We start from the raw sequence: 12820 nt of genomic DNA, 5'->3' as shown, positions 1-12820 counted from the left end.
GAATCCCTACCACGGGGTTCCCTCCGACAGGGGCTGCAGCTCGGCGCTGCACAGCCCGCGCTTTTCCTGGGGAACCAAAAATGAAGCGCACACAGGGCGCAAGGAGCCCCAGCTCCACGAGCACAAGTCCTCATCCAAAAATAAGGGACCTTATCAAGTAAAAGGGTCCCAAACAGTCCTCCAGGCATCCAGGGGCAGGGCAGGGCCCAGGGAGGCAAGCTTTCCCCTGAGCCCCAGCAGCAGCACGCCCCTGGTAGATTCAAGTCCAGAACAAGAACATTTTTCATGGGGTCACAGCCCCTCTTTTATACGCCAAATCCTTTGTTTCCAAAGGTGCAGAGAAGGGGCGAACCAGATGCAACTGGTTCCTGAGCACTTTGTTTTGCTCAGCCTCTCTCCCTATTCACAGGACAGGCCAGGGGCATTAGACGCACCACAGGGGGTGGAGCCAGCATTGTGTGGGGAAAGCCCAGCCCTATTCAGGTCCCAGGTGTGCTCCTCCCACCCATCTGGCTGCTGGCCTCCCCATTCATCACTGGGTGACTCATCCTGACTCTGGGGATTCCCTAGCCCATCACATGACCTCAGCCAGCCAATCGCCAGACAAGGCACTCATCTCACACTGCACACAGAAATGCCAACTTCTAGAAGTGGCACTTCCACACTAGGTACATTGATGCCACACACATCATCGCGCAGCATTTAATCACACAAGTCTGCACATACCAAACTCGCACCTGCACTCCCCACGCATCAGGAACTACCAGGGACACATACATTCCCCCATGCATTCCTATGGGAGAGCAGGCCAACCTCACTACACGCACGCACTTTACCCTGGGACACAGTGGTAAAGTGCTCAGAAGCCAAAAATCACTAACACCAGGTCACAATAAAAAGCAAAAAGTTCAGGGGTGAACCTGCCAGAAGGGCCGAGTCCAACACAACCCCCTTCCAGCGAAAACGCAGGGTAGACCAATCACCACCGTGATGGGCTTCCCTGCTTTGGGCGATAGAACACGGACGCGGGCCCGCACGGCAGGGACACCCTCTGGTTTTACGCCACTCTGAACCAACGTGGTTCCCTCTGCAACAAACTCTCAGGCCCAACTAGGCTACCCCACTGGTACTCCCTAGTTGTCCATGGCCAGGACCAGGCCCTAGGCCACCCAGATACCACTGGTCCTTGCCAAACCCAGAGTGGGGGGTAGTAACCCCTGGCATACAAGCCATTCTCCACTCTCCCTCTCAGTGTAGTTCCAAACTACCACTGATCCTTCAACCTAGGGTCCGCACCCTCAGGCTGACCAGAAGTCACGGGCAAGAGTGCCCCACCCTACCTCTACTTCTGGGGTTCCGCACCCTCCCAGGGAAGCACCCACCAGAACACCACTCTCCCACCAGTTCAGGACCTCTCTCCATCACTGGTCTACCACCTGGGATCTGGAGACTCTTGTCTTCGGAAAAGCAAAGCACACAGCACAGTTTCTCTTCAAGCGGGGGGACACAGCACACAGCAAAGTCCTTTAGTCCTCTACCTAAGCAGAAACAACAAACTATAGGTTAGCCCCCAGACACACATCAATGGCAGCACTTAGCGTCGAAAAACATGCAACAGCATCAGTCCTGAGACCCTGGGGAGGCGATGCGACAACCCGCTGCATGCAGCGGGCATGTGCGACGAATCTGGTCTGTATGGGGAGTAAGGCGATACTTGTATGGATTCCAAGGCGTAGCTTTTCCTAAGTCTATTCAGCTGTTCTCTTTGGCAGGGATTCCCCCTCGACCACAAAGTTTCCAAGCCTCCCAACCTAGGGTTTAAACCCTCAGGTTGCACCGGGGTCAGAGGCGAGGACGCCCTCCCTCTGCACCCCCTTCCAGAGTTCTGCACCCTCCCACCTAGGAGCGGTACCCGTGGAAGACGAACCGGTCAGGACACTGATTACAGATGACCTTCCCTCCAGGTCAGGCTGAACCTGAACCTGGCCTCCCCAACCTCGGGGCTTAACCCTTTTGGTCAGACAATTGCCTAGCGAACCAGGACTTCCGGGGGAGCACGCATGCCCCCCTTGAGGGTGACACATAACTATGGGTCGTGTGACAGTCTGCCTGGCTCTAATCTCGCGACCTCCTGTCCATCTGACAGGGCGCAGAGATTCACCAGGACAGAAGTGGCGTCACCATGGTCACTCATTGGTCGCTCAGCCCCTCTGGCTGGCCCCTGACCCAATGGCTCTTCCACTGGGGACTCTTTCGCCCTCTCACCCCTCAACCAGGACTTCTGTACCCTCCACTTAGGAGCGGTACTGCCCAAAACCAGGACCCCTGGAGCTCTGGTTACAGACACTCCACGTCCTCTAGACACTGGAAGATCCTCCTCAAATGACCTACAAGTACAGCCTAGGCCCCCGACCTGGCGCTCCCTTAGGGAACCCTCCAGGCCCTGAGACGGGGTTTCGGGCCACCGTGGGACACACTGTCCCACACTCACTCCATCTCCACTGAGACCGGACGTGAGCCCCTACACCCCTCCCATTCCACTGGGACCTAGCTGGGCTACACTGAACCTCTTCCCCCACACCGGAACAGAAGATACCTTAGCCACTACTTTTGAATCACTCCTCGATGCCTCTGCAAGACCTCTAGCACACAGCCAGAGGTCCACCTTCCATGCAAGCTCCTTATCACAAAAAATAACTCACACTCCTTTGTCCAGTGCAATACATCACTCATCCACACACGCCCCCCCCCCAGACTGGTGGGACAGTTCCTCACTGCCCCTGAATCTCAACCTTCACCCCTCTTACTGAGTACCAGGTACCATACTCTGGGAACGGGAATGGGGCTTCCTGCACTGGACACACTTCTGCTGCCATCACTGGATCCCACCCTTACTGGTGAATCCAGACACTCACACTACGCTCAGGGGATAACCACCTTCCTGAGCTAGCTGTTTCTCCTCCACACTCCCTCTCTTCCCTCCTATCTACCCATACCTCTGGGGACAGGAACAGGGATTGGGCACTGGACCCAGCAAGGGACTCCATATCTATGGGAACCTTCCCACCTACTGGCGTCCCACCCTGTCATTTTCTCTCTTCTGCCACACAACATAAAGGCGCAGAAAACACCATTTAAAAATGACACTCTTGAGGAGAAAACAAAATCATAAACAATAATCCCCAACATGTGACTATCTAAAATGCAGAGTTTTGTAGTGTAGCCAGTTGTCGCTGTGGTACTGCGCAAATGCAAGTCCTAATCCCACCGCTGATCACCAATGTTAGAAAGGGGATTTCTGGTTGGCTAGGGCTTGCGCCAAAGCCAGGCAGAAACCACCACTCTAGTCAGGGCTGGGGAGTTACACGCCAAAGATAACCCCTGCTCACCCCCTTGGTAGCTTGGCACGAGCAGTAAGGCCTATCCCGGAGGCAATGTGTAAAGCGTTTGCGCGCACACAGGAACAGCATCCTAGGCCCACCACAATAGAAACTCCACACAATGTTATATATAAAATTAGCCTTTGTATTATAATAAACACATTAGATGATATTCACACAATTTACACTGTGCCAACTGGCACTGGGCGGAATTTACAAGGGACTATTTACGCGGGACAGTGCCACATGGACCACTGTCAGAATCAGCACAAATCACCAATTGTACATGTAGAACATATACCAACTGTAACACAAATTATCACTGTAGAGCACAACCAGTAACTACTGGCGCAATAATGACCTCAGCGTCATCACACTAGAATCAGGTATAAAACCTATCCTGCATCCATCACAGGGGCATAAACACATTATGCAATTTCTCATTAGTCTAACGCATTAGACCTAACCACCTAAGTATAACTACCCTAGGGGCGTACATCACACAGGGAGACATAATCTCACTAGCAAGAACAACCTCCTAATCATAAAACTACATTTGAAGGTATAACACAGGGTGCGTAAAACATACTATACACAGTACATTTCCTAACACCATAAGCATTAACACAGGGTGCGCAAAACATACTACACACAGTACATTGCCTAACACCATAAGCATTAATATATGAATCACAATAACACCTCAATCACATTAGGGTCCAGGTTGCGCCAGAACCTAAACGTGGCAGCTGCCCACTACTTTCTGGGCAGCTGGGGACAAGCACAGGGCCTAAACGCTGCAGCTGGCACTAAGTGCTGCGCAGCTGGGGGAGTAAAATGAGGCTTGGGCTCTCAATGGCCCTTGAAATAGTGTCCAAACGTTGGAGCCACCTAGGCTCTGAAAACAACATGTTCCCATAGCGTTGGAGCCACATGGGGCTCTTAAGATAAACATGCCCCCATAGCGTTGGAGCCACAGAGGCTCTAAAAAAAACCATGTCCCCAGCTGGGGCAGCTGGAGAACACTGGCAATATGGGGCAGCACGGGCCCTCGAGACCCCCACTGGGGCCCTTTCAACAAGGTTGGCCAAACGGTGGAGCCACCTAGGCTCTATAAACAACTTTTCCCGTCGTTGGAGCTGAAATAATAAGTTGAAGCGGGGGCCTGGCACATCTGTGCCCTTGACGTTAGAGCCACACACAGGCTCTAAACATCCAAACATGCCCGCCTCGTTGGAGCGACCCGCTGCACAAACGGGGCCGCTCTGACCAGGTGCCTCTGCCAGGCACCCTCCACTGCGAGCCCCACTCACCTGGGCTCTTCGTTGGGGTAGGCAGCAGTCCTCTCTCGGCGGTGGCAGCGGGCGGGGCTCTCTTGCTCCTGAGAGCCCCGCGGGTGATCCGCTGCACTGCTCCTCACCCGGGCCATGCATCACCTGGTCCCTCGTCTCGGGACCGGGACTTTGGATATGGAGCCCACGAGGCTCCAGGCTGGTTCCCCTTCGGTGCTCCCCCCAGCTCATGGGAGCCCCGCAACTCTCGCGCCGCTTCCGCCCCAGCTGCTGGCCCCACCCACGTCACAGGCAGACTTGCCTGACTTCTTGGCGCCCGCGGCTGGGCAGCGGCGGCGATTCTTGAATGCGGCTCGGGCCGCGGCGGTGAGACGCAGGGTGGGCTCCCGCCAGGGTAAACCAAAGTACGCAATAGGCGGCAAAGTCGCGGGGTAGGCACCCGCGCACTATAAATAAAATAAGCGGCCATGCAGGGTGGGCACCCGCTAATTAATAAAGATCCATTGGCGGCATAACCAGCGGAGTGGGCTCCCGCTTGGTCCTGTTATCATGGGGGAATCCCTACCACGGGGTTCCCTCCGACAGGGGCTGCAGCTCGGCGCTGCACAGCCCGCGCTTTTCCTGGGGAACCAAAAATGAAGCGCACACAGGGCGCAAGGAGCCCCAGCTCCACGAGCACAAGTCCTCATCCAAAAATAAGGGACCTAAGCAAGTCAAAGGGTCCCAAACAGTCCTCCAGGCATCCAGGGGCAGGGCAGGGCCCAGGGAGGCAAGCCTTCCCCTGAGCCCCAGCAGCAGCACGCCCCTGGTAAGTTCAAGTCCAGAACAAGAACATTTTTCATGGGGTCACAGCCCCTCTTTGATATGCCAAATCCTTTGTTTCCAAAGGTGCAGGGAAGGGGCGAACCAGATGCAACTGGTTCCTGAGCACTTTGTTTTGCTCAGCCCCTCTCCCTATTCAGAGGACAGGCCAGGGACATTAGACGCACCACAGGGGGTGGAGCCAGCATTGTGTGGGGAAAGCCCAGCCTATTTAGGTCCCAGGTGTGCTCCTCCCACCCATCTGGCTGCTGACCTCCCCATTCACCACTGGGTGACTCATCCTGACTCTGGGGATTCCCTAGCCCATCACATGACCTCAGCCAGCCAATCGCCAGACAAGGCACTCATCTCACACTGCACACAGAAATGCCAACTTCTAGAAGTGGCACTTCCACACTACGTACATTGATGCCGCACACATCATCGCGCAGCATTTCATCACACGAGTCTGCACATACCAAACTCGCACCTGCACTCCCCACGCATCAGGAACCACCAGGGACACATACATTCCCCCATGCATTCCTATGGGAGGGCAGGCCAACCTCACTACACGCACGCACTTTACCCTGGGACACTGTCAAGAATTGCTGTCATGCGAGGGGAAGAAAACGGTAACCAGCGAAAACGGACTACATCTCCCAGGATGCTTAGCGGTTGAGAGGTTATGTAAACAGGAGAGCTGTTACATAACTCAAGGAAAACACGCCCTTATGTAAACAGGAGAGCTGTTACATAACTCAAGGAAAACAAGCCCTTATGTAAGCAGGAGAGCTGTTACATAACTCAAGGAAAACACGCCCTATAAAGGGAGGAACCGGGAGGTACAACGCTGTCGGATATTGTGTTTACACCGACGTACCTGCTTCGTGAAGAGCAGTGTTCCGGAGTGGTGCTCCAGTAAGGCAAGAACGGAGGTAGGTCGAGTCGTTACTCCCTGGGCCGTGTCTTGCCCCATCGTCACCTGTGAAGGACCCGGAAGCTCGGCTGAGTCAGAGCGCAGTGGCGCTTTTGCTGGTTGGAGTCGTAACTCCCAGCCAGACCAGAGATACAGGAACTGCCAGCTGTAACGCACACCAGGAGGTGTTTGCCGCGTTACAGACTCGGAAGTCCACAGGATCGATCGAGCGGCTGCTCTCGGTTCAGTCTTCTTGCTTTTTGATTGGGGTATCGGTGACGCATCACCAGGAGGTGACTCCGCGTCCCGGTGCAGTCTGAGGAAGAGGTTGAGCGGCTGCTCCCTTCAGGTAGAGACCCCGGCTGGGTGTTTCCCTGACTCCTCGATTCTCCCCAACACTCTTCGTGCCCCTCACAGCCTACCGATTGGCATTGTCGGCCATTTCATTTCTGCCCTCTGTTGGCATACGCCGGGATCGGCGTATATGCAGAGGACGGTTAGGACCATCCGTGCGGTGGGCTGGTAACGTACTTAGCCTGGAGGATTCCAGTGACTATAAATTTTGTTTATTCTTTGTATTATTGTTGCCTTCATTAAAATAACTAACCCTTCACAAGTGGTTGCGTCCTCATTATCGTGTCTGTTAAACGATCCTGAGACGTTCAGGGCGTTACAGACACAGTGGTAAAGTGCGCAGAAGCCAAAAATCACTAACACCAGGTCACAATAAAAAGCAAAAAGTTCAGGGGTGAACCTGCCAGAAGGGCTGAGTCCCACAAGCTCCTAAAATCCACCCCCATGTTCCCTTTGCTTGGAGCTAATTTCTTCCTCGTGTGCCTGCCCACCATTTTACATGAGTTTGCATATGAATGATATTCTTGATTATTGTGTTGTTTTTTGAACTATTAAAAGTATTTTGGAAGCGTCAGTGACGTTGCCTTGGCCTGTTTGTGGTTGGAGCATTTTAAAGTATATTTCCCTAGCTGACATTGCTGATTTACTGAAGATGGCTAAGGCCCAGCATGTACCCATGGGTGGGACCAGGCACATTTTGAGAATATATAAATGTGCTAACCTTTTTCTGCAATGATGCATGCTTTTTTTGTTGGGGGGGAATTAATTCCAGGCAGGCTACGCCAACCTTGTTCTTTATTCTATATGCCTCCTTTTTTCCTGCCCATGCGGCTATCACCATTTTGTGGAGCCAGAGAGTGTTTGTGTGTGTGGTGACCTTTTTGTCTCTGTTCTCCATGCCTCCTTCTTTGCTGTGTGTGTGTGTGTGCGTGTGTGTGCAACAAACCTCAATGAGAGTATGTGTGTGGTGGCCATTTTATCTTTGTTCTCCATGCCCCCTACTTTTCTGGTCATGGGTTGATGATGAGTGACCTCCACTTTGTGCAGCCAATGTGTGTTTCAATCGGTACTTTCAAAAGCCATTTTCTAGTAACTTTGAAGAACCCCACCCATTTATGTAAACTTTTGTATATTCTTCAGATAGATTTATTTGTAATTATGGCTGAATGTAGTAGTCTGAAGTATATAGTTGTTGTTTTCAATTGCTGTTTTTATTTTTGACTGCCTTCTATGTGCCCTAAAAGGATAGGATAAGAGGCATTATTTTTTATCCATGTATTCCTTTTTTTTCTGCCTTTTCTTGCCACCCAAGGTCCTTGACGAACCAGCTGTAATTTAATTAATTCATTTCATTTTAGCCTACCTCTCCGTGCCGCCAAAATCAGTACCATGGGCCCTGAATGGATATCAGCTTTATTTAATTAATGTATTCAAATGTTCCTGGCTCTCCCTTCCACCCATTGGGTCTATCATGGGCCATAGAGGGACCCCAGCTACTATTAATTAATTAATTCAATTTTTGCTGGGCCTTGAAGGAAAATCAGCTATTGATAATTCATGTATTTCCCCCTGCCTTCCCCTGCCTTTCAAAGGGGTCCAATGGGTCCTGCAAAGACACCAACTATTATTTAATTAATTCATTAATTTGATTTGTTTCTGCTTCCCCTGCCTTCCAAATTGTTGCGCATGGGACCTGAAGGGATGCACGCTATTATTTAATTATTTCTGTTTGCCTGCTTACCACTACCTCCCATAGGCTCCTCACAGGCCCTGGAGTGACACCAGCTATTATTCAATTAATGTAATTGATTTAAGTTTGCCTCCCACAGTGGTCCCCTGAGACCTGGAGAGACACAACCTTAGCTTTTCCTGTTTAATGTCTAGCAAAAAAATAAACATAGTTTATTTGAGCATACACTATTAATAAGCATTTATGATGGTTGATGATGACTTATATTACTGACCAGATTGCCTAAGTCTCACTACCTCTTTTAAAAAAAATTATGTTTTTATTAATCCACAGCACATACAAAAATATATAAACATCTTGTATCACATCATATTATAGAAGAAATAAAGGGAGAGAAAAAACTCAACGTTCTTTTAAAATTGCTTCAATCGGAAGCACTGGCTCTCTCAGGACTGGGCAGTTGCCGGTACATCTCTTATGAAAATTCTCTTTCTTCCGAAACCTCACCGCCCACCCAACTTATATGCCTCTCAGGTGACACGCACAATCCTTAAAGTCTGGGACCGGACTGACACACTTCATTCCCTCACAATTTTCCCTTCCCCGCTCATCTCTCTCTCTGATATCCGGACTTTAGACCTGGGGTGGGTTTACAGACCTTCCCACTGTGGGGAGAAGCTGGTTGTCGAGCATTAGTCCTACTATTTGACAAAGGTGAGATCATCCCGTTCTCGCAACTCAGGGCCGATTATAGCCTTCCTGATTTGTAACGTATGCACTATCTACAGGTGCGACACTGGGCTATGCACCCTGATGATCGAGCGCAGGTGACTCTATTCCTTACCCACAATGAGCGATGGCTCATCACACGGCCCTTGGACAAGAAGCTGATCTCGGACCTATATAAACTACTTTTGTCCAGATACACTCACACTTACCACGTTGGGTGGGCATGGTGGGAGAGAGACCTAGGGTAGGGCGGTGCCTTAGCTCCAAGGAATGTGAAGGTGCATGTCACAGGGCTCGCCACGCAGCGACACATGTAGGCCTAACTGAAACATTCACCAAGCTTGTATACTACTGGTATTACACTTCGGAGCGGCTACACCAGGCCGACCTTACACATAGCCCGACTGTTGGAGAGGGTGTGGGAAAAGGGGTACGCTGGTGCACCTCCTATGGGGATGTGAACACATTCAGACTTACTGGACGCATATACTTGACGAGGTCGATAAATATCTGGACATGCAACTCCCTAGGTTTCCCGCATATATACTACTGGGGGTACCAAATCCGCTCACCTACCCCTTGAAAGCCAGCCGAGGGAAACAGATAGCCATCGCCCTGGGTATGGCCATCCAGAACATATTGATACATTGGAAGACCCCCAAATTCCCGTACATGCCGGGTGGTATCAGCAATTGTGGCATGTTCTGGATATGGAAAAAATCTCTCTTACCCTGGCTGGCAAGGGTTCCTCCTTCAGCGATCTCTGGCAACCTGTCCTAGCTCTGCTAGCTCCAGGGTTTCGGGAGCTGTATTGCCCCAAGTATCTACACCTCTTACATCTTACCATACCTGACTCTTCCACATAGACTACCCCAGATTTATCGAAGCCATCCTGCTCTATGCAGTGCCGCTCAGAAGCAATGGACCGGGGGCGGAGGGCTGCTTTTTTTCCTCTGTGTCTAGTTCTTCCTTCTTCCTTTCCTCTTCTCTTTTTGGGTGGTGGGTGGGATTATATTTGTTATTTGTAGTTATTTGTATTTCATGCACCTATTAGCAGATCTGCGGACCTTGCGTGACCTGATTCTAGCGCACTTACTTCTTACGTTGCTTAATAAAGAAGATTTAAACCTAAAATTGTTTCAATCCATCATATGATGAAGCATGGGGCCCCAGCTATATTTACCAAGTTTACGCCTTCTAACCCCTTTGACAGAATGGAGGCTGTATTCCAAATTGAACACATTAAAGAACCTGGCCCTCCACATCTCAAAAGTTGGTGCTTCTTGCTGTAACCACATAGATGATATACACAGCCGAGCCACCTCCGCGGCAATAAAAACTAGATAGCGGAATTTCTACACAGGTAGCCCCTGCCGTAGATCTTCCCCAATTCCTAAGAGCATCATAGAGGTTGAAATCTTTATCCCAGCCCCTGTTTTTACTGACAGAAACCTTTCAATATTTCCAACAAGATGTAATACTTTTTCACATGAATAAAAAAATGCACAATGTCTGCTCCACATCGAAAGCATTTCCCATCATTAACCCCACCCCACTTCAGCATCTTTGCAGGGGTATGATACAGATTAAATGCAGTCTTATAGTGTTGTACTCTTAAATTGGCCGAGATAATAATTTTGCCTGCTATGTTCATCAGAAGCAAAAACAACAATTGATGGACAGAATGCAGAACATTGTCATACATTCACCCCAGTACAGAGATCTGGGCCTAAATCCATCGTTTTTTTGCTCACCATTCCATTCCAGTTTGAACACAGCCATATGCAAATCAGCCTTGACCCTGTGCCTCAATGGAACAGTCCAGTCCGAACTGCCAAGCCAGGTCCTCCCTGGACTGGGAACAAGCATCCTAGGACCGGTTTCGGGGTTTCACCCCTCTTCAGCCAGGATAGCTTGATTCCAGTGGCACAGTGATGGTAGGCTGTGGCATTTCACATTGGACTAGGTTGCTAGGTGATGTCTTAGAATCTCCTCTATGTCATGGAAGGTTGTATGTGGGGAGTTCTGTAACTGACCAGTTGCAGGAAAGCCTCTTTGACTGTTGGATGGGATCTTCTTCTGTGGAATAAACTTCTACCTGTCTTCATCTACAATTTGATCCTGGTTTTATTACATGGGATCTTACACTGGCGTAGTCGGCTCAGGAAGTCAAGGGAGAAGATCTCAACAAGAATTCTTGGCTGGATAATTTTATAATTCAACTAAAAGAACTTAAGGATCTAAGGATTTATTTCTTCATCTGATTTAATTAGCGCTTATGAGACTGCCTTGAATGTTTTACACCATCCGTTATGCCCTGCATTGTGCTGGTAAACGTGGAAGGAAGGCTGAATCTCTAGCGTGATTGACTCTGGTTCACTATCTACACTGTGTCTACAAGCTGCACTTACACGACGGTTTAAGCGGTAGTGGCAGCGGAGCATTGGAATCAGTGCCGTAGCGCTGTGGATGTAGTGGTGTATCGTGACGAGTTTTGGGGAAAAGAATTCGTCTGGTGAACCGGTAACTGCTCCGCTGACGTGATTTGGGAAGTGAATTTCTGTGGAGAACCGGTTGCTGCTAAGCGAATGTGTTTTGGCATAAAAGCGCATTTTTGCCATGATGCAACGTGGCTGCCTGGAACCACATCATTTAACCTGATTCAACGTGGCTGTTGCGAGTCCTCGACTTCATTTGAATCAAACACAAACATTGTAGTCGTCAAGGAGACGGAATCTTACCTGTCTTCCACCGGCATTGACGCTCTCTTCTCGTCTCGTTCCAAGTTCTCCATTGCTGCTCATTCCAGGTTCTCGATCGCTGCTGCATCGACGCTCTCCGTCTTTCTCCAGTGTGACGTCTTCTGGATTTCTTTCAAGCACGTCACTACGCTCACGCTGACTCACGTGTGCGTGGTGGCCATTTTGAGGTTGCTTAGCAACCCAGTGTGTTTGATTATAACAAGGTGCTCGACAGTGTTTGAGCTTCGTTTTTTCTCAAACGTTTCTTTTGAGGAAACTCGCAGTTAATGTGCAGATATCTGTGAGTCATAAGGAAACTTCCGAACTTTGAAATTTGTATTTTTATGTTAATGTTATATCTCATATGGTGATTGTTTTTTTTTTATTTAAAAAAAAAAAAATGCTTTGTATGTAAGGGTTTGATCTTTAGTCTCATGTAAGCGTATTCTAGTGTTGGTATCGTAGTGACAATCATTTAACATGCAAAATGTCACTGCGGCTCCATTTTTCCTATCCTGTCCTGGTTCACCTCCAATCAAATGGAAAAAGTGGAAAGTTGTTTTTGAGAGGTACGCTAGAGTTTGCGGTCCCTCTTTGAGCGCGGAAAGGAAATCGGCATTGTTACTACACTGTTTGGGTTCGGAAGGTCAGGATGTGTTTGACCATTTGCCTGATCTTTCTACTGAGGAGGCGGGTAGGTTAAATGACTATGAAGTTTGCATTAAGAAATTAGATAAGCATTACCTGCCCAAAATCAGCACGATTCTGGAAAGATATCAGTTCGCAAAGAGGATGCAATCTACTGACGAGACTATTGAAGATTACATAACGCAGCTAAGAAAATTAGCTTCCTCGTGTAGATTTGAAAATTTAACTGATGAACGTATTAGAGATCAGTTCATGTTCGGTTGTTC

Source organism: Triturus cristatus, chromosome 4_2, assembly GCF_964204655.1.
Source record: "Triturus cristatus chromosome 4_2, aTriCri1.1, whole genome shotgun sequence".
NCBI lineage: Eukaryota > Metazoa > Chordata > Amphibia > Caudata > Salamandridae > Triturus > Triturus cristatus.
The sequence above is the reverse complement of the archived record's forward strand: the minus strand, read 5'-3'. Positions refer to the sequence as shown.